Below are 27,254 nucleotides of genomic sequence, written 5' to 3'. Positions count from 1 at the left end.
TGCCTTTAGGAGGCACACTGCCTGTGCGTCCTGGTTCATAATTCAAAGAGATTCCCTTGTTAGCATGGGGGTGGGACCCCATGCAAAGGAGGCAATGCCCTCTTGAGATAACACTTGCAAACATGTAGCTCAAATAATAACAGTGCAGTCCCTCCTGTAATAGAGACCCTTTTGTGTGCCCTCGGGGCACTTTGCAATGAAGCATGTTACAGAAGTACCCCAGGGTTGTAATAAGTGTTACAGACTAGCCTCCAGAGCTGAGATTTTCTCAACATGACATCATGCCACATTTCCTACATAGAACACACTGATACCACACAAAAAGCGGGGGTAACAGGACCCCAGTGTACTACAGTCTAACTAGCCGGATCCCATTGTCCGTGCTCTCCCCCCCCCCCCTAAATTTAGTTGTAAGGTAATTTTTACACCCCACAATTACATGGGTGCACTAGCATGCCAAGTCCCTAGTATATGGCATTTAGTTTTCATGGGCCCCCACAGGTGACAATACATGCTGCAGCTCTTGGGTGACTGCTTTATATTATGGTCACTGCAAACGTTGCATGCATCTTTGCAGCCTGTTTGAAATGGTGTATCCGGAATAAGTCACCGGTATCTAGGGCATTGGGACATAAGCAGTCAGGCCCTTTAGCACAAGGACAGGGAGCATGGTTCTACCTTAGAGGTGTCTTGCAGGAGTGTCCTTACACATTGGCATTGTAGGGGAACCTCTGCTCATACAGGGTCAGACTCGATTGCTTGGGCTTTGATATCAAAGATAGCTTCACTACACTTATAGTATCCACTACACACCCTGCCATTATATGGAGTTGGACAACTCCTGTTGACCAAACATGCATGTTTGGTGAAAATATGTTTGTAGCATGTAACTAACACTGGAATTGGTGTAGTTGCATGATTCCATGTACTCTGGGGTTACCCTCGGGACCCCCAGTGTCTGCCTGTTTAGTCTTGCAAGGTCTGCATGCTAGCCCGTGTTGCTGCCAACCCCAGACACGGTCAGGGGAAGGTAGAACAGAGTTTGTTCTGGCCTCCTGCTGCTGATCCTAAGGATTTCCTGAGGGACAAAGGTATGAACAACTATTTCTAAAGAAGAGTTTGCGTCTCTGGTGCCTTCCTTGCATAAACCAGTTGGTGCTCAGAGCCACCTCCATCCCAGCACAACCAAATGTGCCCTTCAAAGCAGTTGGTAACAGTACAGGAACCCCCAGTTCCCACTCTGGCGTGAAACCATGCAAAGGACAGGGAAGGGACCACCCGCTGCCCATCTTCTACCCTAGGGAGATGCACAGAGCTCTGCCAGGTAGCCTCTTAATTCTGCCATCTTGAAAATAGGATGAGGAGAGGCCCCTGGGAGCATCTGACTGGTTAGTCCAGCTTCCTCGGGGATACATGTCGGAAGGGTAGGTGAAACTGCCTACGCAATAGGAATCTATTTAACGAGTAGAACTAATATTTTCAAAGTCGCCCATCCCCAGTATCAGGATAGTTCCTTATCCTGACATGTGATCCTTTATGAGCTCTAAGTAAGTGACTACCTACCTTTATACATTGATGATTATTTGAGTTGAGATTTTGGAGTAGATTTTTCTTTGAGACGCGAAACATGTAGACCAATGACGCTTCTTCAGGACCAAAGTGGTCCAGCCGGATCCAGTCAGAGAGAACAAAATATGGTACCTATCCTCCTCTTTTTAGTGAGAGTAGGTGATCATTAATTATCACCCACTACTCTCTTGTCTGTTTTTAACCTTGGTCCCCATCACACAATAACTGACTAAATTATGATTGATATTTGCTGATGGTGAACCAATTTTAATATTCTATTCTCTCCACCTATGCTTGGGTACTTACAAAACAATTTGTTTCGATCGGGTGCCCTATTGTATGTGCTACCGTCTGAGCACCTCGGTTAAGAGCACCCCCTCCGGGGGAGCCCGTTAGGCATTGCAGCACCAGCCTAACGAGGAGCTTTCCCAATGATGAAGCTAGTCATCCAATGTGATGCATGAGGGTTCCTGCTCCTATAGAATTCGGTTCGCTCTAAATGATAACTTTTGTTTGGAACAGTGTACTATTTTGACTTATAGTCCAGCTTGGTGACCTACCTGTCAGAGGGGGTAAGGGACATAATTGCAGTAAGTGTCCAACATCCTTCTGGGTTACTTAAGGGCTCCCCTGAGGATAGGGTCCTAGGTTTGTCTGCAAGACTTCAGGAACCATCTGGAAGTCTCCTCTTTGAGACACTTCTGCAGCCTGGACACCGGAACCGCTGCTGTACTTCGGGACTCAAGAGCAAACTTGTCACCAGTAGGATGGTTCCTGCTGCAACTTTGAGTAACTATGGAGGATGCACAGCCATGGGGTTGCAGAAGTCTTTGTTTCTTCTTTCTGCAGACTCTTCGTCTTGCCTTCTTAAGTGCAGGGTCATCGTCATTGAGGGAAGTGACTCCTTCACTCCAAGGGCGATTCCATCTTGTGGATCCTGCTGTCCCACGGACTCTCTAAGGCTCTGCAAAGGAGGTGGTGGTTCTGTGGCTCTAGAGGTCTGAACTATCCTCCTTGCAACTGGGAAGTTTGCACAGGGCTTTAAGCCAAGCAGCTCCAGCAAGGGACCACACTGTGTCTGTTGGTCGTTGCCAAGGATTGTTGTCTCTTCAGTCCAAAGAACTCCTAACTCCAAGAAGCCCCAGCCTCCAGCATTCTACAGCTTCAAGAATGACATCCACGCTACTACTCCTGGGAAGGGGGCATCGCTCTTTGGGGGTGGCCTCAGCAGCACAGCAGTGTGTCCTGCTGGGGGGCTCCAACAATTCCTCCTAGCTCTTCTGTCTGCTCAGAGCTGGCCCTGACATACCTACCAAGGTTGGGTCACCTGGACCTTGTTGGTCCTCAAAACTCCTGCAAACTCGGCAAATGCAAAAAAGCTTTGTGCAAAGACTTGTTGGTGGTCCTGCTAACCACTGACCCCCCTCTGCAATCTGACCAGCGTGGGACAGCCCATGGATGTCAATTCATCGGATCCTCCTGCATCACCTAGACTCCTCAGCTGCACTTCTTCGTCCACTGTACTGTAAAGAAGCATCACCGAGAAGGGTAGGCATTGCCCTCTGCACTGCCTTGGCACCACTGTTTGGTTTGGACTCTGTCCCCTCTCTCCTTAGGTCCTCTTTCTCAGGAACCCATAGCTGGGTTCCACCAATCCGGTTGTCCAGTTACTGTTGTGACCCATGGACCAAAGTCCCCATTGACTTCAGCTTGAGGTTCGGACACAACTTCACTTTGTTTTAAGGCCAGGTTTCAGTGCTCCCAGCCATGGATATCCAGAACAGACACCAGGGAGCCCAGTTACAGTCTCTACACACTGCGCAGCTCCACCTGCCTGCCTCCGTGCCCTTGACCACGCCCTCGGTGCTGCCGCGAGTTCAAGGCCCTCCACCACCAGCAGGCACACACCTGTGCCTCATACAATACTTACGGCAACCACTAGACACCAGGGATGTCAGTGCGTTAGTTGTGCAGTTTTTCCTCTTGTTATGCTTTTTTGCCTAACAATTACAGGACAGTTTGTGCCCTTCCGTTCTCTGACTTTCACAGAAAAGTGCCTAAAGGCACAGAAAGTACTCTCCTCGTCTTTTTGTGCCTTTGTTGTCTTTTTGCCCATTTCCAGCTGATTTTGGCTCTTCCTGTTCCCGCCACTGCTTCCCCTGCAGCCCCCCCCAACCCCCATTTGCCCACCCCTCCCGCCTCCCAGCTGCTCCTGCCTCCCCCCTCCCCTTCTTAATGGCGGACGCTGTGCAGCCGTGCCGCTGGCGCGCCGGAGGCAAGCCCGCCTGGGCCCAGCGCCAGTCCCCCTGCCCCTCGCACAGCTCATGCCGCCAGACACCACTTCACTACAGAAGAACTCCACGCGCTCAACCCCAGCCGCCCCACCGCCTGCGTCCAGACCTCCCCTGGGCACACCCACGGACCCTTCTCATGCCGTATGTGCCAATTCACCTGCATTCAAGCCACCAAGCACCACAACACCACCACCCACCTCGTCCACCTCAGCTGCATCCTCCTCAACACCCGCTCCGTCCACAAGCACGCCGTCGAGTGCTGGCACATCTCCCTCCCCAGACATAGGTTCCGATGAGGGTTCATCCAGGTTTTGGTGAGGAAGGCTGGGTGATTTTGTAGCCCTCAGAGATGGCTATGGTGATGTCAAAGAGACCACACCAACAAACCAGGAGGAGGAATTGCCTCAGTTGAGATTCTGATGGAGCTCTTGAGGACTGACACCCACGACGCCCTAGATGCCTCTGAACACCTGCACTTCCAGATACACATCAGCACCAACCCCACCCTAAGAGGAACCCTCGTCTACAGACCCCCGGGCCCCGCCCTCAATTCTGCGACGCCATCGCAGACTCCATCAGCACCCACACCCTCGTCTCCACGGACTACATGCTCCTCAGCTACCTGAATTTTCACCTGGAGAACACCAGCAACAGCAAATCCTCAGCCCTACTGGACAACCTCGACAACCTCGGCCTCAAGCAACTTGTGACCACACCCAGCCAGCCACACACTCTGCTGGTGGAGAAGATACCCACTCAGCATAGCCACGTCACCTTCACCCACACCACCGAACTCCACTGGACCAACCACCTCTGCATCCATTTTTCCTTCCAGAAACCCACCGCTCACCACCAACAGCATCGGATCCCTCACCGCAAGTGGAACAAGATCTCCAAGGACCAACTGATTTCCAACCTCGCCCATGCCCCACCACCCAACACCAGCGACCCCAGCACCGCCCCCCTCAACCTCAAGCAATGGCTCGACGACTGGAGCAAGGGTGTTGGTGCGGATGTTGGTGGTTTTTATGACTGCGCCAACAAAAAAGCTCCCTGGTTCACCGCAGACCTTCAGGCCTCCAAACAGGAATGCCGAAAAGCCAAAAAGATCTGGTGCCAAGAACAAACGGTTGCGGATGGCGGCTTAGAAAGCAACCACGCCGTCCTCAATCACCTGCTCATCTGGACCACCAAAAGATCTTTTTACAAAGAACGAATTGACAACAACGCACACAATAGCAAGGAGCTCTTCAGCATCATCAAGGAACGCACCAACCCCAAGTCCTGTGCCGCCGACCCGCCCACTCGCAAGACCTCTGTGACTCCCTCAACACCTTTTTTCACTGCAAGATCGCAGACATCAATGGCAGCTTCGCACCACCATCCCCCACCACCACCGCTGCCCGGTCCGAACCCGACGCACGCACCCACACCAACATCCTGAGTGCCTTTACCCCCACCAACGACGAGACCACAAAGACCATGAGCACCATCCACTCCGATTCACCGACAACCCCTGCTCTCACCACATCTTCAATAAAGCCAACCAGGACATCGCCATCTTCCCAGAGAGCTGGAAACACGCTGGTCATGAAGGAGCTGTTGATGATGACTTCGGTCCCCAGCTCCGGACCAACGCCCTGATCCAAAAAGCCCAAAGACCTCAAAAACTACCGGCCCTTCTCCCTACTCCCTTCATCTTTTCAATGACCTTTGCAGGGAGTTAACCAACTCTCACGCTTCTTGGAGGACGTTAACAGCCTACTCAACATCTTCCAGCCCGGCTTCCGCAAGAACCACAGCACCGAGACCGCCCTTATCGCTTGCAACGACGACATCAGGAGCAGGCTCGACAAAGGTGAAACCGTTGCCCTCATCCTCCTTGACCTCTCTGCAGCCTTGAACTCCGTCTGTTACCACACCCTCTGCTCTCGCCTCCACAAAGCCAGAATCCACCACAGAGCCCTGGTTTGGCTCACCGCCTCCCCCCGTTCCTGTCAGAGAGGAAGGATGACTCTTTGGGTTCTGTCAAAAGCCACCAAGACCATTTGCGGAGTCCCCTCAGGGATCCTCACTCAGCCCCACCCTCTTCAATGTCTACATGGCTCCGCTCGCCAACATCGTCTGATCCCACAGCCTTAACATCGCCTTCTCCTTCGACTTTCCGACGACATCAGTCTGTCCCTGGTCTGCATTTTTCTTCCTCAATCCCGCGCTTCTTTCTCCTGGCGCCTCCTCCCCATGATGTCATCACTCCCTCCGGGCCACTACGGAGAGAGAGAGAGAGATCCTGACTCACCCAGAAGGTACTGATCTGAAGGCCTGGGGTTTCTGGTGTCGCCGTCTCCGACCACAGGGGCGGACGTACCATTACATACGCTCCCCCTCATGTGGCCGAATCGTCCACTCCAGTCTATTGGGTATCGGGAGAGAAAATCCACGTTGATTTGAGAAGTACCAGGGTTGTGTCGGATCTGGAACAGAAAAGGTTGGAGTGCTAGATATCAGTGTAGATCTCTGGGGTTGGTGTCCTTATTATGAGCTAGCCACGTTAATGGGGCATGATCTGTTAAAATTGTGAAGGGTCGACCTAGTAGATAAATGGGAGGTTGAGGCCCTCCGGTATTAATAGCAAGGCATTCCTTTTCAAAGGTAGGGTAGTCTCTCTCTTTCTCTCTCAGTAGAAAACTATTACAAACACAACGGGGTGTTCCCTCCCATCCTCATCATCCTGTGATAACACTGCTCCCAGTCCCTGATATGAGGCATCCGTTTGTAAGGTGTCCGGGAGACCAGATCCTCGGGGCCTGCGCATGTTCCCAACATGTCCACCACTAGATAGGCGCTGTGGTATTTCTATCTGAGAGACCGAGCTTTGGAGCTAAGTGGGGAAAAAGGTGATTTGGTAGGGAACAGCTGGGAAGGAGACCTGTAGGAAGCAAGAGGTTAAACAACACAATATCAAGATAGACTATGGTTCTATTGAAAATCAATGTGATTATAAGAGTTCTCATAGACATTTCTTAGGTTATCCATGGTTACAGTATAGCTAGACCTCCAGAAATCTACATAACCCATTCTTGATTTTTTCCAGGTAATACAATGTTTCATATGAGCTTTTCATGAAATATCACATTGTTCTGAAACACACTGTCTATTCTAGAAGGTTCTTGTATTTTAAACATAGCCTTTGTCCTCATGTACAAATGCAATCTGAAACAAGTCCCTAGTACAATTCCTGTTGTTTACAGGGACTAATATGCACAAAGAATGTTGCACTTTGAATTAAACATCTTCACAGAAAATCCAAAAGCTCGGGATAAATGGTGTGTTGTGTTTGTTGCCGATCTGAATGCATAGTGTGCACGATCATTTCATGGCATTGAAAACTTTGTGTGCACCTCAACAATCATTTCATGGCATTTGCATATTCTTGTTGGAATCGTCAGAGTGCGCGATTCATTTGTCTCATGTAAACCTTGGCAAATGCCATGAAATAATCGTGCACAAAGTTGCCGATCTGAATGTCACGGTTTACATGCCAGGAATGAATCACGCACACTGCTGATTCCAACAGTTTTGCGACATTTGCACATTCTTTTCAGTGTACGTGATCGTTTCATAACTAGGCTCAAAACTCGAAAGTCTTTGAGAATGGGGTCGGGGGCCCAGCCCGACCTCATCCTTGAGCAGGGTGGTAAGGCAATCTGATGTTCCTGGCCCGCCCTCATTTTATTAATGTAGGCCTCTGGAACAGGAGCTCAGGAAGTTGCTGCTGCTCTGCACCGGGACCTCTATATAAGGGAGCCAGCCCAGCTCCATGCGCTCACTATTCAGAGTCAAACCCAGGCATGCTGCAGGGAAAGCTTCTAGAAGGTCCTAGAAAGGGACCACACCCTAACACACTCTGTTCATTTGCAAGGTATTGCTGCAGACTTACTGTTATTGCAAACATCATTAATAGTGTTTGTCAAGGTTAAACTCTATGCCAGAGCATAATTCATGCATTAACCTTTTGCATTGCAAAGACTGGGTTTTTGCATTTTTGTCGCCCGTAGAACGCGCACTGTCCTGATGTTGTCATAAGGTAAATGTTTTTGTTTTTTAGTCGGGACACCACAACACGGGACTAGAACATACATCTAGATTAAGTGTCATATAACTAACAGCATCTCCTTAACAGGTCCTCAGTATCTTATTGGGTTGGTTTTTTCCCAGCATGTCCGTCAGTGCCGCTACATGGGTGGAATAATGTGGGATAAATAGACAATAATATATCCCACCATACGCAAGAAGGACCATATCTCATATTGTTTTAGGTAGATATAACTTTCTGATTGCTTCGGTTTCGTCTACTTAGATAGTCAATGGAATTCCGAGCGATGTTACGTCATGAGGATGGATCTGTCCTTTTTCTGGGTTATTTTTCCAGGTTGGCTGTTGATTCCGCTTCTTCAGACCTTGAGTTAAGGGACTCTGGAGTAAACCTTATCGTCATCCACAGCCACAGTAATGGATAAAATACTGAGACCTCATAAAGAATATGGTGCGGCATATCCCTGGATGACATTTGTCACTAAGATGAAACCTTGCTGGGGCTCCATGTAACCCAAATGGTAGGACTGTAAAGAAAAGACCGCTTTTGCCAATCCTTCAGGACTGTATCACTTCATTCTGGGGATTAAGGGGAATCTACCCTAGATCTTACAAACGGATACTGGCAGTGATAATTCAACAATTAGGAGCTTAATATAACTCATCTCAATTCAATACATATCCAATGCCACGGGTGGATATGACAGGAAGTCAATGCATAATCGTATAGTTTTGGTACTAGAACGACCGGAGAACACCAGGGGCTATTGGATGGTTCTATTATACCAGATTTCAGCATGTCCTGTACTTCTTTTTCTACGACCTGTCTTCAGGCCTCAGGAGGGAAAGATTGTGATGCGATAAGGTTTAAAACGTACTGAGTTTTCAAATAACCCCGGAAAAATCACAATGGTCCAACATAGTGTTTTAAAAAACACCCTTACGTTGTTTAGAGGGCGGTTATTTGGGATGTTTGTGCTTCTGTGAGTATTACCCCATTGTGGCCTAATCCTATTTCCTCTCCTCCAGAACGTGGACATAACAATATCTCTAGGGATTTGGTCTCATTTATATGTAATATTGTACCTTCGGTAGGGACTGAGGGAATTTCCTCCTCCCAGACTTTAAGAAGGTTGGAGTTATATCTACTGCCCCTAGGAAGACCCAGATATCACATTAGTTACCTATCAAGTCGAAACATTAGTCAAGTGGCAGGGATCATAAAAGGTTCTAGAGAAAATAACTTGGTTCTCTTGCCTTCATCTGAAAATAATACTTTAGGTTATATATCTCTCAATTTAGGGATTACTACCTATGGGTATCTCTTCCTTTGTTTTTCTTGGGCTTCTTCTAAATGTACCCTCCGATCTTCCCATATGGCGTGCATATTGTGATATGCTGAAGTATGCTCACCAGCTAAAGGACAACTCTTTTCCTCCCTCTCTCCCCATAGATCTCTCCTAGATATGGCATCTGATCATAGTCCGTTTGTCTGCCAAAAACCATTTCAACCATGTCCGGTTGAGAGTTGTCTGTGCGTTCTAATGGTGAATAGGACAAGGGGTAGTTTTCATGTCCCAGTATCTGCCTGACGCATGTTCTTTTTAAGGAGGGTCTTAATGGCCCTATCTGTTAGATGCCAGATTTTAGTCAAGAAATATATCATTCACAAACGGATGGTTTAGAGGCAAAACACACGTACATCAGTCTGAAACATTAAGTGGGACATAAAAGAAGTACCTTGGTCTGTTAGCAGTTCTTGTGGAAAAACCCCCAGGAAAAAAACCCAATCATAGCATGGACTATGTTTTTGGTGGTCATACTGGTGAGCGGAATAGCTTCGGGATAGCGGGTGGCATAATCCACTAGAACCAGAATATATGGGTAGGTTCCCTTTTGTCCTCAACCGGAGGTTACCAAGTCCATGCCCACCCGGGAAAAAGGTACATCTATGATGGGTAAAGGATATAGCGGGGCCTTAGGGCAACTATGACAATAGGTTGACCAGTTGACATATAGATACTCTTCTGTCGGCCCCTATTACATTGGTTTTATTGGCGTGGGGTATTTTCTGATGTATGGAAGTTCTGTTTTTTACCCGACCATAGTGGCCACCCCCCACCTGCCCAGGCGCCAGATGTAGGACCTGTACTCTGACGGGAGTGCGCACAACCAGTTTGGTCTTTAGCGTTTCTTTCTGTTGAACGAGTTGTTATTTCCTTAGGTCAGGTGGGTCCTTATATAGAACCCTCCTTTATGTTTGTTTGGAAACAGTGGAGTTCCAGGCGTGTTTCAGGGAAGGATCTTCCCACTGGCACATTTTAAATCATCCCGGGGTCGACAACATAGTCTCCATCTTGCTTTCACAGAGAAAACGGTCATGAGTTATTTCTTAGATTTGCCCTTACCTAATTTAGAACAAAACACTTTTCTTCTGTTTACTTACCTCAATATGGGTGTCAGAAAAAGGAGCCTCCTCTATCCAGGTTCTTCCCTCTTCCTGGTTCCGGTTCCCTTATGCTATCTAACAGATTCTGAAAGTCATAATAATCTATTCCAATGATCATGTCCTCTACCAGTTGTGACACACCCCCTACTCTTAATTTTTTCTTTGTGACCTTTCCAGTTTTATACTTCTGCCACGAGGTAGGATTTACTATCCCCGTGGATACAGCAGATGATCACATTCTCTCTTTAATGCCACGCGGATAACTGCCGATCATTGTCTGACTACTGATTACATCCAGAATCAGTGATTCTTGCCACTCTTGTGGGGGGCTTGATTTACTTTCATTAGCTTTACATATTGCGGAGCCTTTCCTCCTGACCGCAATACCCTACCTCTGGTCAGTCCTATATCCATAGGTTTGGGGCTAGGTAGTTTGTGCTGAATGGGGACATATCGCCCATAACTGACCACAATTATAGCTCAGAACCCTCAGACTTGGCTCTCTTGCGGGGAAGCGTGTATTAGGAATACTCTCAGATGGATTTGAAGAACGTGTCTTCGGAGCAGGAAGACTACATGCAGGGAAAGCTGCACCCACCATGGGCAGAAGTAATTTCAAATCAGGGGCCCTATGGAATGCACAGGCTAATTTTATTGTAGAGGAAACGGATTAAACAGAGTGACCAATTTCTAGTACAGGTTGGTAAGGCTTCCAGATATTACACTAGGAGTATAGTTTGAATGACCTCCTCTTTCGTATTATCTATGGGTTTTAACCATTTTAGCCCCAGGTCTTGAACCAAGTGGGTTCCCTCTATAAGAGTACAACGAAATTTCCAAGAGAGCTCTGGGATTTTCAATCGATAATGTTCGGTGTCAAACTCAGCTCTCTTGATCACCCTCTCTAATATGAAAATATTAGGGGTATCACCCCCTGGGTTTACCGCTTGATAGGCAACTTGCAAGTTACCAGTCAAGATTGGGGCTACATACTGTCCCTAGTGATCCGGGGACCAGTTGGCTTAGGTTGCCACTTGTAGGAAATGCTACTGTTGGCATGGTCACACTCCACTTTTTGCCTAGTGTTGATGCCATCTTTGATTGAAAGTCTGCTGGGACCCTGCTAACCAGGCTGCAGCACCAGCGTTCTTTCCCTAAAACTGTGCCTTTGTTCCCACAATTGGCACATCCCTGGCACACATTTAAGGCCCCTGTAAAAGGTACCCCTGGTACCAAGGGCACTGTGGCCACGGAAGGTCCCTAAGGGCTGCAGCATGTATTATGCCACCCAAAGGGACCCCTCACTCAGAGTGCCATGCCCACAAACCACTGCCTGTGGCATAGGTAAAAGACAAGCTGCAGTGTGCATATACTGAGGGAGTGCCATGTTGACTTTGCTTTGTGTGTGCTAGTGAAGGGAAGGCACCCCTCTAGCAGGCCTTACAGACCTAAGGCAGGGTGCACTATACCACAGGTAAAGACTTTTCGCTGCATGAGCACTATGCCCCTACAGTGTATGTCAATTCTTATACTCAATGTCCCAGACCATAGACATGGCACACTGCAGTTACACTATTGTCATTACGAACTCCACAACACCATAATGTCTACAATGAATACTGGGAAGTTTTGTATCAAACTTCTCAGCACAATAAATCCACACTTACCCTCTGGTCAGCCTTCCCCCCTGTAAGTGTGTTATGCCAGAATGGGATTTATTGAAAATCCAGTCTGCCAGCCTGCCACTTCCAGATGAGTTTCGGATCACATGCGGTGAGTGCCTTTGGGTCAGAGGGCAGTAGCCAAAAACACCCCTACACTAGTATTTAGGGGTGACCCTGAACCCAGATCATCCGATTCCTGACAACCTCAAGAAAGGACTGCTGAGCTGAAAACCCCGCAGAGAAGAGGAGACACCAATTGACTTGAGCCGTAAGGGCTGGGGCCGTCTCCTTTTCTTGCAGCTTTTTGAAGCAGAAGCAACGCGTTCTGCAGGACCAGTGAACCCTCGAAAAAGAGTTCAGAGGCCTCTATCACTGAGGACCAAGAAACTTATTTTTGGACCGGTCCGCTGTCCACATGAAAGACAAAAAAACCATCTTTAGTTGGACTCACACCTCACTCCAGAAGCGCGAGTCCCTTTACTCTGCACCCAATGCCCCCGGTCAGTGTCCAAAGAAACCAACTATCCAGAGAGGACCCCCAGGCAACTCAGGTCAGGCCAGGGTGGACACGTCGTCTGACAACACCTGCAAAGGGAATCCTGAGGCCCCCCTGACCACAACTGCCCGGGACGGAGACCCCCGTCACCTAGAGAAGCTCTGCACCCGCAGCCCCAGGCCCAAGAGAAACCAAACAATGGTGCAGCAACGACCAGCAGGCGGCCCTCACCTTTGCCCAGTCGGTGGCTTGCCCAAGAAGCCCCCCTGTACCCTGCCTGCAGCGCCTAAGAGAACTCTATGGAGGGACCCAGTGGCCAATTGATAACCCAATGCCATGTTTGCACCCGGCCGCCCCCGTGCCACTGTGTGCAGAGGGTGTGGTTTTTATGCCAACGTTGGGCCCCTCCAGTACTCCTCCAAACTCCCCTGGTCTGCCCTCAATGCGGGTACTTACCTGCAAGCAGTCAGACTGGAAACGGAGTACCCCCTGTCTCAATAGGGGCCTGCGTTATTTTGGCTCCTGTTTGACCTCAGGGTCGGTCAGGTGCAGTGTTACTGGTGCTGGATGTGTGGGGTTATCTCAATCCCCCAACGGTGGGATACTATGCTCTGGAGATTTTCTTACCTCAGAAACTGAAAATTGAAGCCATACGTTTGCAAAGTACAACAGTTCCTGGGGAGGTAAGTAATGTCCACTTTAGGATTAAAAATCTAACTATTACTGTGTAAAGTACCTTTCATTCAAAGTCCTATTTTGCCATTTTTAAGAAAACTGTGTACAATATTTATTCAATGTACTTCCCTGTTAATTTATTTCTAGAACCACAAGATTCATTTAACTCCAGGCCAATAAGTTTTTATATAGAAAATGTTTCTTTTGTTAAGCCATTGAGCGTGTGTTTCCACTTAAGCATTTGTTTACCCTCTAATAAGCCTGTGTGGGTACGTCTTAGTGTGGTTGAGAAGTTAAGCAATACCACAAATAGAGCATTAGTATTGACAGATGCAATAATAGGTAAAGCCTCTTAGGGAACCCCCGACTCTATATATACTATATCTAAATGTGCACAGTGCCAGCTCCCTACACACTCAATCCCACTCAAAAATCTCTGAGATCAAATTAGGAAAAATAACATTTGGTTTTAAAACATGTTGGGAAATGGGTTATTGGTAAGGGCAGGTAAGTACCTACACTTAGCAGTAGGCCACTAACCTACACTTAGGTCCAGTTAGGTCTCAGTAAATTAAACCCAGCTCAACCCTTGGTAGCTTGGCAACGAGCGACAAGGCTTACCTTAGGAGACAGTTAAAAATATAATTACTGTTTTGTGATATTTGAATGCTTTACACTCTATTTGTTTTTATAATAGATTAAATAAAACACAGGAAACAAAGATATAAATTGGTTTTGGATTTTTTTTTAGTCATTTTAAAATTGGATAAGGGGGACTGGACCTATGAATTTTTGAAGAATTATTGTTTTTTTTAGTGTCTAGAAATAAAAAGCGCCAATCGGGTCATCTGCCCCGGTCGTGGTGCAACCAAAGCCAAAGTGTAAGGCCGACTGCGATGGAGCCCGGCTCGGCTACAGGCCGCAGGAGGCCACGGTCAAAAGTTTACCTTCACACTTAGTCGTTTTTCTGAAGATTTTCTTCCGCGGGACGAACCTGCCTGTCCAATCCGACCTCCTGGAACTCTTCTCTGGATACGTGTCGCAGCAATCCTCGGTGGAGATTTTTACCTTCGGACTTAGTAGTTTTTTTGAGGTGAAAATCCTTCAAGGAGGGCTCCAAGGACGTCTGATCAAGATCCAGGTTTACCCCGGTTGGATACGCTGGCTGGGAGGTCCCGGTCAACTTTTTACCTTCGGACTTAGTCTCTTTTTTGGAGATTTTCTTTACTGGGATGAACCTGTAAATCTAGCCGGCTTGCCTCAACCGCGACCCGGCCTGAGTGGCTGCGGCGGGCCGGTCCCTCTATGGAGTTTTTTTTCAAAAGTTCTCCAAACTTCTCCAAACTTCTGGATCTTCTCCCAGATGTTCTTGTAAGGTTCTTGTGGGGTCCACAGCTCACCCCAAGGGTCCAGAAGCTCTGAGATGATCCTTGGGGGTGTGGACTACAACTCAGAGAATGCACCTGCCGCAAACTCCTTTTTGGCCACTGGGCAGTGGTCAGCTGGTTGATTTCTTCAGGAGTTGGTGCAGGGGACTTTGCCTGGCTTCAACTGGTTCAAGGAGGGACTCCTGTTTGATACAGGTGAAAAATTGCTAACCAAAGTCCTTCTTGTGGTGAAGCCCAAGTGTGCAGCTGGTGCAGTCCTTCTGAGTGCAGGTTTCAGGGGCAGGCCAGGGGTCCAGCAGGGCAGTCTTTCTTCTGTAGTTCTTCCTGGTAGGGAACTGAGGTGAGGGTGCAGGTCTGCCAGTTTTATTCTTGCTCCTGGGTGAAAAACAGGGCGGTCCTGATTCTCCATATGGGGAAGGACCCTGCATCTGATTTTTGCCACACTTCCCAGGAAGTGGACATCAATCAATCCCAGGAGGCAACCTTTTCAGCTATGATGGATTTTTGAAGAATTATTTTTGGAGGTAACATCTGGCTGGGCCACTGGTGTGGCTAAAAAATCATAAACACACCCCTCTCCTGCCTTCTCCTAATCTAATCAAGGGGGCACCTAGTTGTCTGGGGTTGCAGGATGTGGAGGTGTTGCTGGGTTGCTCCAAATGTCCTTCTCTGCCTATGAAGACCAGTTTGGCAGCCCTCCCCCTTCCTGCCTCACCATCTGCTGAGGGGAGATCGCCTCCCACAGGCACATCTCTTTGTGTGAAGCCAGGCCACTTCAGACCTCATCAAAGCAGCCTGGCCTGCTGCCAGAGGCTGGCCAATCATAGCACAGCAGCAAAAACAATGAAGGGCTGGAGTTTTAAACTTTACCTGAAAAGTTGCCAACTCATAATTTGATACCAGTTGTGGGATTTAATATGTCACTTAAGGGGACTTTTAAAATTAAAATAAAGTCTCCCAATTCTAGCCTATGAAGGCCATTCACTACAATGAGGGAAAAATTAATTTGGCTGTTTTACCTCACCAGGGCTGATAAAACTATAAGCAGGGACCTTATAAAAATAGTTACATGGCACCCAGCCCTATGGGCACATAGTTTAAGTCACCCCTAAGGTGTGCCCTACCTTATTTGTACATATATGCAAATTCGACTTTGGAACTACTTTTAAAGTTATAAGTCTTTGAAATTTAAATTAAAGCAGCCAGCAAGGCAGGCCTGCCTTTAAAATGACACTGGGCACCTCAGCAGTGCACCGGTGGGTGCACTACCTATGCTGGGGTCCCTAAACCTACATGCCCTACCATATACTAGGGACTTATAGGTAGGCTAATTGCAAATTAGGTTGACTTAGCCAATTATATATTGATTTTACACTGATGGTGCCCTGGGTACTGCTAACACCAGCAAAAAGTGAAGAGGCCCCCTAACGATTTGCCCTCATTTTCCAATCAGCCCTGTTTTCTCACAAAACATATATAAATAAAGAACTTTTACTGACCTGTGAAAATTGCTAACAATAACAGTACAAACATTCAACCCTGTGCCCTTATACGCACAATTAAATCATACGGGAGAGAAAGTGCACAGGTTTTTATACACAATGCAATCCTACGGGGGTTGTGGTGAGTCAGACTGCATCTATTTTATGCAGCTTTGTTTCTGGGGTTCACCTTCAGGGTTTGGAGTTGTAGTGGGCCATGGTCCAAGATACTGCCACCAGTTCTCTGGGAACTGCCCATTTTTCACTGGGAGCAGGGTTCTGGTGAGGTTGTAGCTGGGTGCGTTACAGTGAAGGGGGGGCACCTGGGAATAGACTCAGATTTGTCCCCTTTGCAGAGACCCCTTGCAACCCAAACCCCCATTTGGGAGCTATGCACCTGAGCCGCCCAGCCTGTGTTCCGGTGAACTGGCTGTGCCCCCTTTATCCGAGTGGCTATGGCAGCTTTTGGTGCACACTGTCTCCACCCCTGCCATCGGTTTGAATTCAGGACAGCTGGGCCACTCACAGTTACGAGGAGCATCTAAGTGGGTCTCAGTGATGCTGGCGTCCCTCGACAGCTACATGGTTATGGTGCAATGGAAATCTGGACTGGACTCTCACTGTTGGTGCTTGGTGCAGGGCGTCCAGTACCCCAGGGGTTGATGCGGCATGGCTCTGGTTGGTACTGATGTATTCACACTCGACCAGGAGAAGGTCCTTAGACACTGGAGGGTCACATCTGTCTCCCCACCATCTGTGGCATGGAACTGAAATACGGTGGACCAGGCTGTGCTTGGCTGTCCCTCCGGACTGCAGGGAAACAGCTCCTCTACTCCAAGGGAGATTAAAGGCGATTTGTGAAGTGCTGGCAGGTTACCCGAGACTTTGACTCATCCTGCAAACTGGAGGACTACCACTCTTTCGAGCCAACTCTCTCAGCATAAGAGCTGAGAACTTTTGTGAGCAGGCAGGTTATCACAACTGTTGTTCTCGCCAGGCAGTGACTCTTCTTTGCCCTTCTCCTGACCCATCAATCTGGGTTCTTGGGCTCAGGGGTGTGACCTAAATACTCAATTTAGGGGCGTTAAGGGGAGTAACAGGCACCAGCCAATGGCCTGCCTACCATTAGGCATACTTTAGGGTGTCTACACCCTCTATATGACCACTTCTGGTGGGAAGTGGGCATAACCCTGACCCTAGAAGGCTAATTCCATCTAAAGCAAGATGGAGGAATCAGAAAAGTGACAACCACATCATCCAGCCAGTCCCAAGGTGGACTAGCTGTCGCACACCTCCACCCCATTTCTCTGCAGCAAGATAGGCAGGAAAATTAGTAAGATTAGGGATAGGTCATCTCCATGATCTGGAGAGACCTGCGTCGCATAACAAAGATGGTTGGGTCTTTAAAGCACCCTGCCCAGAAATTCACATTCTGCAGGGATAAGGTGTCAATACCTCCGCCCAGAGCAGGCTTTGTTCTTGGCCCCCGAGAGCGTAGGCTCTCATCTCAGGAGGTTAGAAATTGAAGTTTCTATGGTGGCAGGACCAGTTGAGACCAGTCAACACACTTGCAGTCCAATTTATCAAAACATGCACCCAGAGGGCACCTTAGAGAGGTGCCCCTGAAAAACCTTCCAACACTGGCATCAGTGTGGGATCACCAATATGAGATGTTTGATGCCGATCATCCCTGTCTTCAGTGAAGCCATCATGTAGCTGGGGAACTTGTATCGACCAGCGTCCAGCACATGCGTTTAAAATAGAATTGACAGTAACCAGGGAAGCCGAGACATAGTAAAAGTCATCTGCATGAGCAGATCTAGCCCTACGGTAGGTGTATTATATCACATGTGAGGACATAGAGCAGGGGAATAAGGTAGTGGTCTTCAATCACTTTAATGCTGCAACCCTTCCGCCTCCTCTCCCCCTGAAAATTAAAATCGGACCACACCCTCAGTTTGTCAACAAATCACATTTTTCACAATGTTTAAATGTGTCTGGACTTACTCAATTACTCTGGCATCATGTATTTGATTTCATTATTAGAACATACACTGTGGATGTTTGTCACAAAACATTGCAGCTAAGGCCTGCCTGACCAGGATAGTATACTTTTCACGAACCACAATTCTAATGGAAGGGACTCCAAATACTTTTACAGGTTAGTGACCCTTTTGACACACACTCCCAGCTTGGGTATAAATGACAAAACATGTTTATTTTAAGCTGAAAAAAATGGGCAGCAGTAAACCACTCAGGGCTTTGTAATAGGCCATCACTGTTATCTGCATAACCCTTCTTTTGGCCGCAGCCTGGAGCCTCCCAGTAGCATTTGAGCCCCCGCCAACCTCTGCAGTGAGGACTTCTGTAGGGGTGACTTACAACCTTTCACATATTCCTATGTGCCAGGTCCTCTACCACTGCATATGAGATTTGTGTTTTTCCTTTTGTCTGCACCAGGACACACACACACAGCCTGCATTGGCAACACTGTGTTTGTGCCACCTTAAGAGACCCCTCACCAATTTTTGTTGCAGCCCTTAGGGACCTCCTTATCTGTCAGAGTACCTTGATTTGATTTCCTCAGGAGCAAGAGATATATCTTCAGACCCAACCCAGACTACTCGCAATGAATTTCAATCCCATTCGCCTTTCCCCTTCCAGGGTGCTCAATACGGAGATTCTGAGAGACTGGATATTTGAGGCAGTCAAATAAGACCTGAGGTGGCAGGGATGATGTTTCGTCAGACTGAGTAACAGCTCCTGAAAAATCACATTCGAAATTACTATACTTTATTATCTTTTACTAGGGACATACAATAAGAAATATTTAATTCTCTTGGACATTTAATGTTCTATTCACTCACCCTGAGGTCTTGCTTCTCTCTGCCTATGTAATTGATTGTGAAATAGTTCTCAGATTATTATCATATTCATAATGAAGTTCAACACAAAGAGTTGTCTTTCTCTTGACTCGTGATGAGATTTTCAGTTCTGCATACGTTTCTCTACACATTCTTAATTATTCTGTTGGGTTGCTGTATGTATATATATACATAGTTATTTATGGTTTAAATGCCGTTGTTATAAACTAATTCAAAGACAGTCAAGAGGAAATCATTACCTCATCTAATAACTGGTGTGCCTTGTTAAGAAAAACTACAACTGGAAGTTCAACACGCATTAAATTATTCAGTTACCAATATACAATAACGAACTTAAGGAATCTACCAAAAATAGGAGACTTTGCTTATTAAGGGTTTCACCCTTATGCCTCAGCGGGACCTCAAAGTGGGAGGAAACATGATAAGCAATCTTGTCCTTACTTGTGTGCTCCTTTTGAGCAGATGCACATCAATTGTCCCTTACGGCTCCTTACTTTCAAAACAATTTTTCTTGTTGCCATCACCTCTGCTCGCCGAGTGAAGAAAAAGCCCCTATTTTTGTCTGTGCACCTTGACAAAGTAGTGCGTGAGTGAGCTTCAGGCTCTAACACCAAGACCTCATTCCTTCCCAAAGTAGTGCTTATTCTGAGATAAGGTAATTTGCAACTAGAAGTCTCTACCAGATAATCTGATAGCTTGTTCATGGTTTACCAAAGGTCAGTAGAGACATATTCTAGTTGCAGATTCCTTACTGACCCACCCATCCTCCCCATTTGTGAATTTATTTCTAGGGCCAGAGATTTCCCATTCAGGGCCTTTGCTCTGGTGCACCATTTTTAGTGTTCTTCATGGCTCTGCGCTTTGTATGTTTCTTTTCACGACTTTCCACACCATTGATGTCATCGTGCTCAGGTGGTGTCTCACTCCTGACGTCATCACGGTGACCACAATGCCAACGATGCCTGCGGAGTCGACTGATGCCACCTAACGATGCGCCAGGGTACTGCTCGAAGTAAAATGTCTGCATCCAGTCAGTATTTCCCCCAGGTGTCAAAGGTAAGAAGTCTGGTAATGATTTATCTTGTAGAGACATATTCTAGTTGCAAAGGTAAGTAGCTTCTTCTCTAGTACCCCAAGTCCTATGTACTAGGGGTACCATTCACTAGGGACCTTCAGAGGGTGCTAAAGGTTGCGTCAATTGGGGGGAAACAGTACAATTTTGGGAAAAGAGATCTGGCACTGGGGACCTAGTGCACTGGGTTCCTGCTAACTGTCAGTAGTAGGGGCAACCATGTCAAGGGGCACTTTCCTACAGTCATATTCTGCATTAAGATTGGGTAGAATGAGCATGCAAACCATCAGGTGATTGCTTTCTGGACAGCGCATAGCAAATCAATTAGCAATTATCCTCCATAATCTTGGTTTATTTGTGCTGTGGCTAGTCTTTCTTAATTATCTTGGCTTTGGATACTTATTTCTATTTTTAAAAGTCTTTAACTGTATTGCTTAAAGACTTCCACAATCATATCAAACAAATAATGGCCATGCACACCCAGGACCTTTCGCCTAGCTCTACATTTATGAATAATACATTCAGACTTTTTCAGTGACTGAAGTTGGGTGCAACATGACACTTAAACTTGTTTTCACTTGCTACATTTTCTTGCAGATTCATCAGTTAATGTACATACATTAAGCAATGTTTTAACTTCTCAAATGACAAAAGTCCTGATGGCATTATAGAATTATGTCTTCCTTTGATGGTGAGAGAGCGTAGTTTAAATATTACATACTGTAGATGTGAAATGCTTATATTTACCAATGCTGAAATAACAAGACATAAGGTATTATTCCTCTTATCAGTATGTTTAATTTCTTCACTCTGAATGTATTCTATAGTCGACATTAGTATATGTGTACAATAAGAAATAATTGCTTGCATTGTGATTTATTGAATATGTTAACATCTACGAAGATTGCGTTTATTAGAATCCATAAGTCTTAAGTTAGCGTGAGCTGAAAACTTAGCTGTGTAGCTCGCATATTAAAGCATATTTTTCTGTTTCTCCAGTGTGCTGATTCGCAAAAGGCCATGACCCAGCATGTGTTCTTTTCTTTGTTTTATGTTGCAAGTGAGGATTCTTCTCACCCGCAACTTAGCTGTTTTAGTAAAAGTTGTATACGTTTTTGCAACATTATTTGAAACATCCAAGGACAATCGACCATGGAAAAGAGAACTTTTGACCCGAAGAACGTGCCAGAGAATGAAGTAACCCCAGATGTGCCACCTACGAAGATGTCAATTATGCAGACCAATCAAAGTGTTATAAATTATCGTGGGGTGACAATTGCATTACTTAATGTATAATTTGATAGGTTAAAGATAGTGGGGTGTAGCGACTATCCAATAGAATTTTGGGGGAAGGTATTGCAAAAGAAGAATAAAAACCCATGACACAGGAGACTCGAGAGAACTAGGTAGGGAATGATATTGATTGCATCCAGAAACTCTGTCACTCTGTTTGGTGATTTGAGACTTGAATAAACCATCCTTATCTATAGACTGCCCCATTACACTTTTCCTCCTTATGAGGGAAGTGTCCCCTGTTCCTTAGACGAAATAGGTTGACGGTGATCTAACTGATGTCCTGAAGACGAAGACTGATCCTGTATGCTGACTCATAATTACCCTCCTCGGAATGGCAATTGCTATTGTAATTCGTATATTTGCTTTTCCTTTCTAGGTACCGACTGCTGTATTTTTGGATAGAGACCCTAGTCAGATGTTTTCTAAATTAGTGTTCTAAACTGTTTAGCATCAGCATGTTGGACTTCATGCAAATTAGTGGTTAGATTAGACATTCACCTTGACTAACGTAACCAACGCGACATACGTCTCAATTCAGCATAGCACAACGTCAATGAGGTTTTATGCATTCTGATCTGTGTATCTCTTATAAAAGCACCAATGTGTTTGTGATCTTTGCATTGTCAAAACCATGAAGCAAAAGAGCATAGCAAGAGTATTAATCTCAAAATCTTATCACAGTTGCCATTTCGTGACTATTAGATTGTAATCAATAGGGAATAAAATTCACAAAACTCCCATAAAGGTGTGGTTATTCATGACTGAAAGGTCTGGTTAAACTGTCGGCGCAACCATATGTCTAAAGTGAAGTATATTGTGGTGATATATGTTGATAATATCATTGATATATTGGTTGACATATCGATCAGTTATCTCATTCTACGGTGTCTCACCACTGGGTCAAAAGATTCATCGGCCTAAAACGAGTCCTAATGTGTATAAATTGACATTGACTGTGTACGCCATTGTTAACGCATCCCTCTCTTTAGTGACTTGAAGGGAGCTACTTTGTAATCTCAGGTGAGACTGAGTCGATCCTGCGCAAATCATCCGGTACTGAATTCCATCATACTTCCCTGGCTTTCGTGTGATTTGAATGTTTCTCTAATTGGAAATTTGACAAGGGCATAAAACATTTCCAAGTTCTGAGTTTCATAGCTTTGAACATGGGTATTTTCAGAATCCTTTGGTGGCCTCCTTGATACTAATTTAAACCACGCACAGGACTATGGGCCTGATGCCCTAATATTCCTTTTAAGAAATCTTAATGATTGCATCAAATAACAATTGCAAATAGTATATAAAAGGAACAGTAGAGTCCTAATAAATTTGCTAATGGACTTACAGATTTTCTGATGGAATACTGCAGGGATGTCCCGAAGGTGAAGGGTATTGATATCCCTGTGCTGACGTATGCGGATGACGCGGTCCTTATGGCCCGCACGATGAATGGTCTCCGAGAATTAGTTAGAGCTTATGTCATCTTTATGTCAGCACTGGGGATGGAGGTCAATTTTAAGAAGTCGCACTTTATGGTTTGTGGTAAACCTATGAGCAGGGTTGGGGAGCTAAGGGTGGAGGATCAAGTTATTAGCAGAGTCCACGAGTTCCCATACTTAGGGGTCATCTTTGATGCGAAAGGTTCTTGGAAACCCTGTATTGCCAGAAGGATTGTGCTTTTTCATGCAACAGTTGGTGCAACCTTTGACTTCGCGGCTAGGGTAGGTAGCAAACCGATCAAACCCCTGCTTGAAATATTTAGGCGGAAATGCCTACCTGTCCTTCTGTATGGTTCAGCACTTTGGGGGTTTAGGGATACCCGAGCCCTTATGGTGGAAGAAAATCGTTTCTGTAGAAGGCTTCTGGGTGTTGGTCAAAATATTCCTGGATTTTGCCTCCACCTGGAACTGGACCTTGAGTATGTACAGGACACTACCCAGCTGGCTCCCCTTTTGTTATGGATTTCAGTTTGGAGTAACAAACATGCCTCTCTTAATAGGGATATCCTAAGGGATTGTTTGGCCTGCGACCATGTAAAACATATGTGCGACAACCAGGGGATAAGGAAGATGGCTCATGACCTGGGGCGGCCTGAATTGTTTGATTATCCCGAAGACCTAACTAGCTATGATAAAAAATGGGTTAAGGATAACTATCAGAGAATCCAGGAGACCAAGAGGGAGGGGGAGGCTCTAAGGAAAAAATCGATCAGGGAATTTACTATGCTAAAGATGTGGGTGGGTCCTGAGCAATATCTTTTAGAAATCAAGGATGTGAGGGAAAGGTCTCTCATAACACGATTTCGCCTGGGGATCATTAGAAGCAATTTGTGCTTCCCCCTAGGTCAGTATGGGGAGAAGTGTATTAGACCCTGCCCCTATGATGGGGTATCCCATCAGACTTAGAGCATAGAAGACACAGAACAGTGTAAAATGGATCAATTTAGAACCCGATTTTTACTACTGCTCCTTAGTCCTAAGGGTTTTGTGCAATACCGTCCTGCTTTCATGTGGCTGCAAATGGCCTCAGATGTACTGGTATGGAAGGGCCTGGGCTCATTCCTGAAGGGAGCTACTACGTTGCGCAAAAATGTAGAATTTTTAGAATGATTTCATTTATCTTTTTCAGCTTTTATGAATTGAGGTTTTAATTTTCTTCTGTTTTTTATTTCTATATATATATATAAATATATCTATATATATGTATTTATATGTACATGTGTTTTTACGATGGGTACGTTTATTATACATGGTTTTTATTTGTATTTTTACAATGTTTTGGTGATTATTTGTTGTAATGGATGAATCCTTTTCATACCGAATAAAGCTTCTTCTTCTTCTAGGACTCTACCAAGATGTATTTGTCAGGTTGGTTCACACATTTCCAATGAATTCAGTAAAAGAAGTGGGTGCAACCTGAAGACCACCTAAGTATTGGTATTTTGTTAACCAACCTACTGATTCATACTGGGTTACAATTCAATCGTCTTCATTTATTAATATAAATCCATACATATTTGTAGATTTAACAGGCACCTGCAAAGCCATAAGATTTTTATCAGAGACTGCAGGACAATACTGGGCGTGCCACCACTACGATCTCACTTGTCAGAACTACCAGTTAATACCATTTGACCCCCCCCTTGAATAAACTCTGCCCGGCCTCCAAGAGAACACCTCTTTCTCATGCCCATCCTTGTCTCCTCCTCCCGCACCATGCCTCTGCCATCCGTTTGACGTCGATATCCTGTTAGGCACATCAAAGGTATAAATAATGTACGAGTATCTCGGCTTTCTGCCCCAGATTGTGCGTGTTCAGATTTTGTGTCTGGAAGACCAGGTAATTGTTGGGAGCTGAAGCACTAACAAAAGCAGCTTGTTTCAGAACAGTAGTGGGTAAGTGAGGGAAGCTGTATTTTTGTCATCAGTCAATCAAGCCTTGATGGACTCCGCTCTCGAGGTCACAATAGACGCTGTAGATTAGAACACTGCCTACGGTTCCACACACCCTTTTCATTGCCGAGGAAGTGCTGCTTCTGGAAAAGCATGCCTGGGGGATGGGGAGTGTTTGGGAACTTTGTCGAATTAAACTTACTGTTGAGATTATTCGCCATACCAGGACAGAACATTTAAGTGCGTTGGGTCCTGCCAGTTCTCAAGGCCATCGGTGTTTAAAATACCGATTTTGAAACAATCTCTGACTGAAATGTTATTATAACAAGGGCTTTACTAACTTTTGCCTGTAAAATTATCTCAACAATGATTGACAAGGATATGAATACAAAGATTCAGCCTCTTTATATTTCTCATGTTTTACTTCATCTTGCATTCAATAACCATATTTTCTTATTTCAATTTTTTAAAGTTTTAATGCGACGCCTGACACTTGATTCACAGTATGCATTATACGAGTCACACAAAGTAATGGTCACATATATGGCAACTGCAATAATTGTTGTTTAAAACTGTGTGAAGGATGTACAGAAGTGTCAAAATAGTAAGAACGCTGAAGTAAGTACACTGGCTCTTCTTGTTCTTTCCTTAAAAGTTTATTTCCAGTTATAATGTACAGACAGAGATACATGAGCTTGCCATCCCCAAACCGGCACAACTCTGACCTTTCATTTGAAAACATTCCAATCCCCAGTCACAGCCTGCCCCAACATTCCACTGCCCCTGATGTCATAGCATTCTTCTTTTACATACAAACCAATACATCACTACACATCCCCTTCCCTTAAAAAAAAACACCAAAAAACAAGAAAAAAAAAATATATATATTTAAATAAAAATATAATATGTATATAAATAATCACACACAAAATTTTCTAATACCTTAGGTTTTCTCAAAACCCTGCCGAAACAACTTTTCTTCACTTCACCACAAACTACATTTTTATTCTGTTCACGCTCATTCACATTACATTCAAATTCTCCCATATTAATACGAGTCTGGACACCTTCCTGACAGCCCCTAGCTCCCAATTCCCCAATAACTCTAGAATCTTTGTTACCATCAATATCACACTCCAACCACCAATATTTGTTATTATTACCTTCCATCAAATCATACTGCACAAATTGTTGTTTGCAAGGCTTAGCAATAGCAACGCGACTCATGTGACATACACTGCCATCATCCAAAATGACAGTATTTCTCATCACTTTCTTAATTCTTATAGGCTCGCCAAACTTGCTCTCACCTTTAGCCACTTTCCTTACGGATTTCACTCTCACCCAATCTCCCACATTCAAATGTGCTTCTTTAGTGCCATATTTATTATTAAAATATTCCTTGTTCTTTTCTTGTAAGAAAGTGCATAAAGAATTCACATGTTCCTTGCTCCAAAGTACTTGTCTGCTTCTTTGCATCCAACCAGGGTTAATCTTCGAAAATGGAATTCTACCTCGCATTATATCAAACGGACTTTGACCTATTGTCTCATGAGGTGTCACTCTATAAGCCCATAACATTTTCCTTAACTCAGAATCTATATTACTTTTGTTTCCATGCTTTGCAATTTGAATGATGCCCTTGAAAATCCTATTTATACGTTCCACTACAGCATTCCCCCTGGGATGATATAAAGCTGTAAACCTTTGTTCAATACCAGTCATTTTAGCAAAAGTTTTCATTTCCTCAGATTTAAATTGAACACCATTGTCCGTCAATAAAATTCTGGGAAATCCTTCCCTCAAAAATATTTCCTCCAAAAAATTAATCACTGCCTTGGTATCAATTTTTTGTAACACAGAAAATTCAATCCACCTTGAAAACAAATCAACTAAAACCACAATAAACTTTGAAGTCCCATCATGCCACGTAATAGGACCCATAATGTCTAAGGCAACTTCTTCCCATGGTATATTAGGACAACTTGAAGAAGAAATTGGCGGGTTAAGTGTCTTTTGAGATTTGTCACTATTCTCACACTCCATGCAGTCACGTACATATCTCTCAATTTCTACATCAATTTTTGGCCACCAATAAAGTACTTTAATTCCTCTTTTGGTGCGAGATATTCCTGAATGACCTTCATGTCCAATACCAATAAGTTTATTTCTAATACCACAGGGGGGAATAATCTTCCCACCTCTACACACAAAATCACCTTCAATGCTCAATTCATCTCTCACTTCCCAAAAAGCTCTTAACATATCACTGCTTTTGACTTTCTTGTCATTATACCAGCCGAACATCACTTTGTTTTTAACTTCTTTCAACACTTCGTCTTTCTCATACTCCATGATCCATTCTTCTTTTTGCAATGAGCTTAAAGTATTCTCATCAAACACACCAGCTACACATCAGTCATTCCATGGATGTTGATCCAACTCTCTTAAAGGTAAGGACATTCTACTTAAAAAATCTGCAGTAACATTTTTTACCC

Source organism: Pleurodeles waltl, chromosome 3_1 (assembly GCF_031143425.1).
Source record: "Pleurodeles waltl isolate 20211129_DDA chromosome 3_1, aPleWal1.hap1.20221129, whole genome shotgun sequence".
Lineage (NCBI taxonomy): Eukaryota > Metazoa > Chordata > Amphibia > Caudata > Salamandridae > Pleurodeles > Pleurodeles waltl.
Note: the sequence above shows the minus strand (reverse complement) of the source record.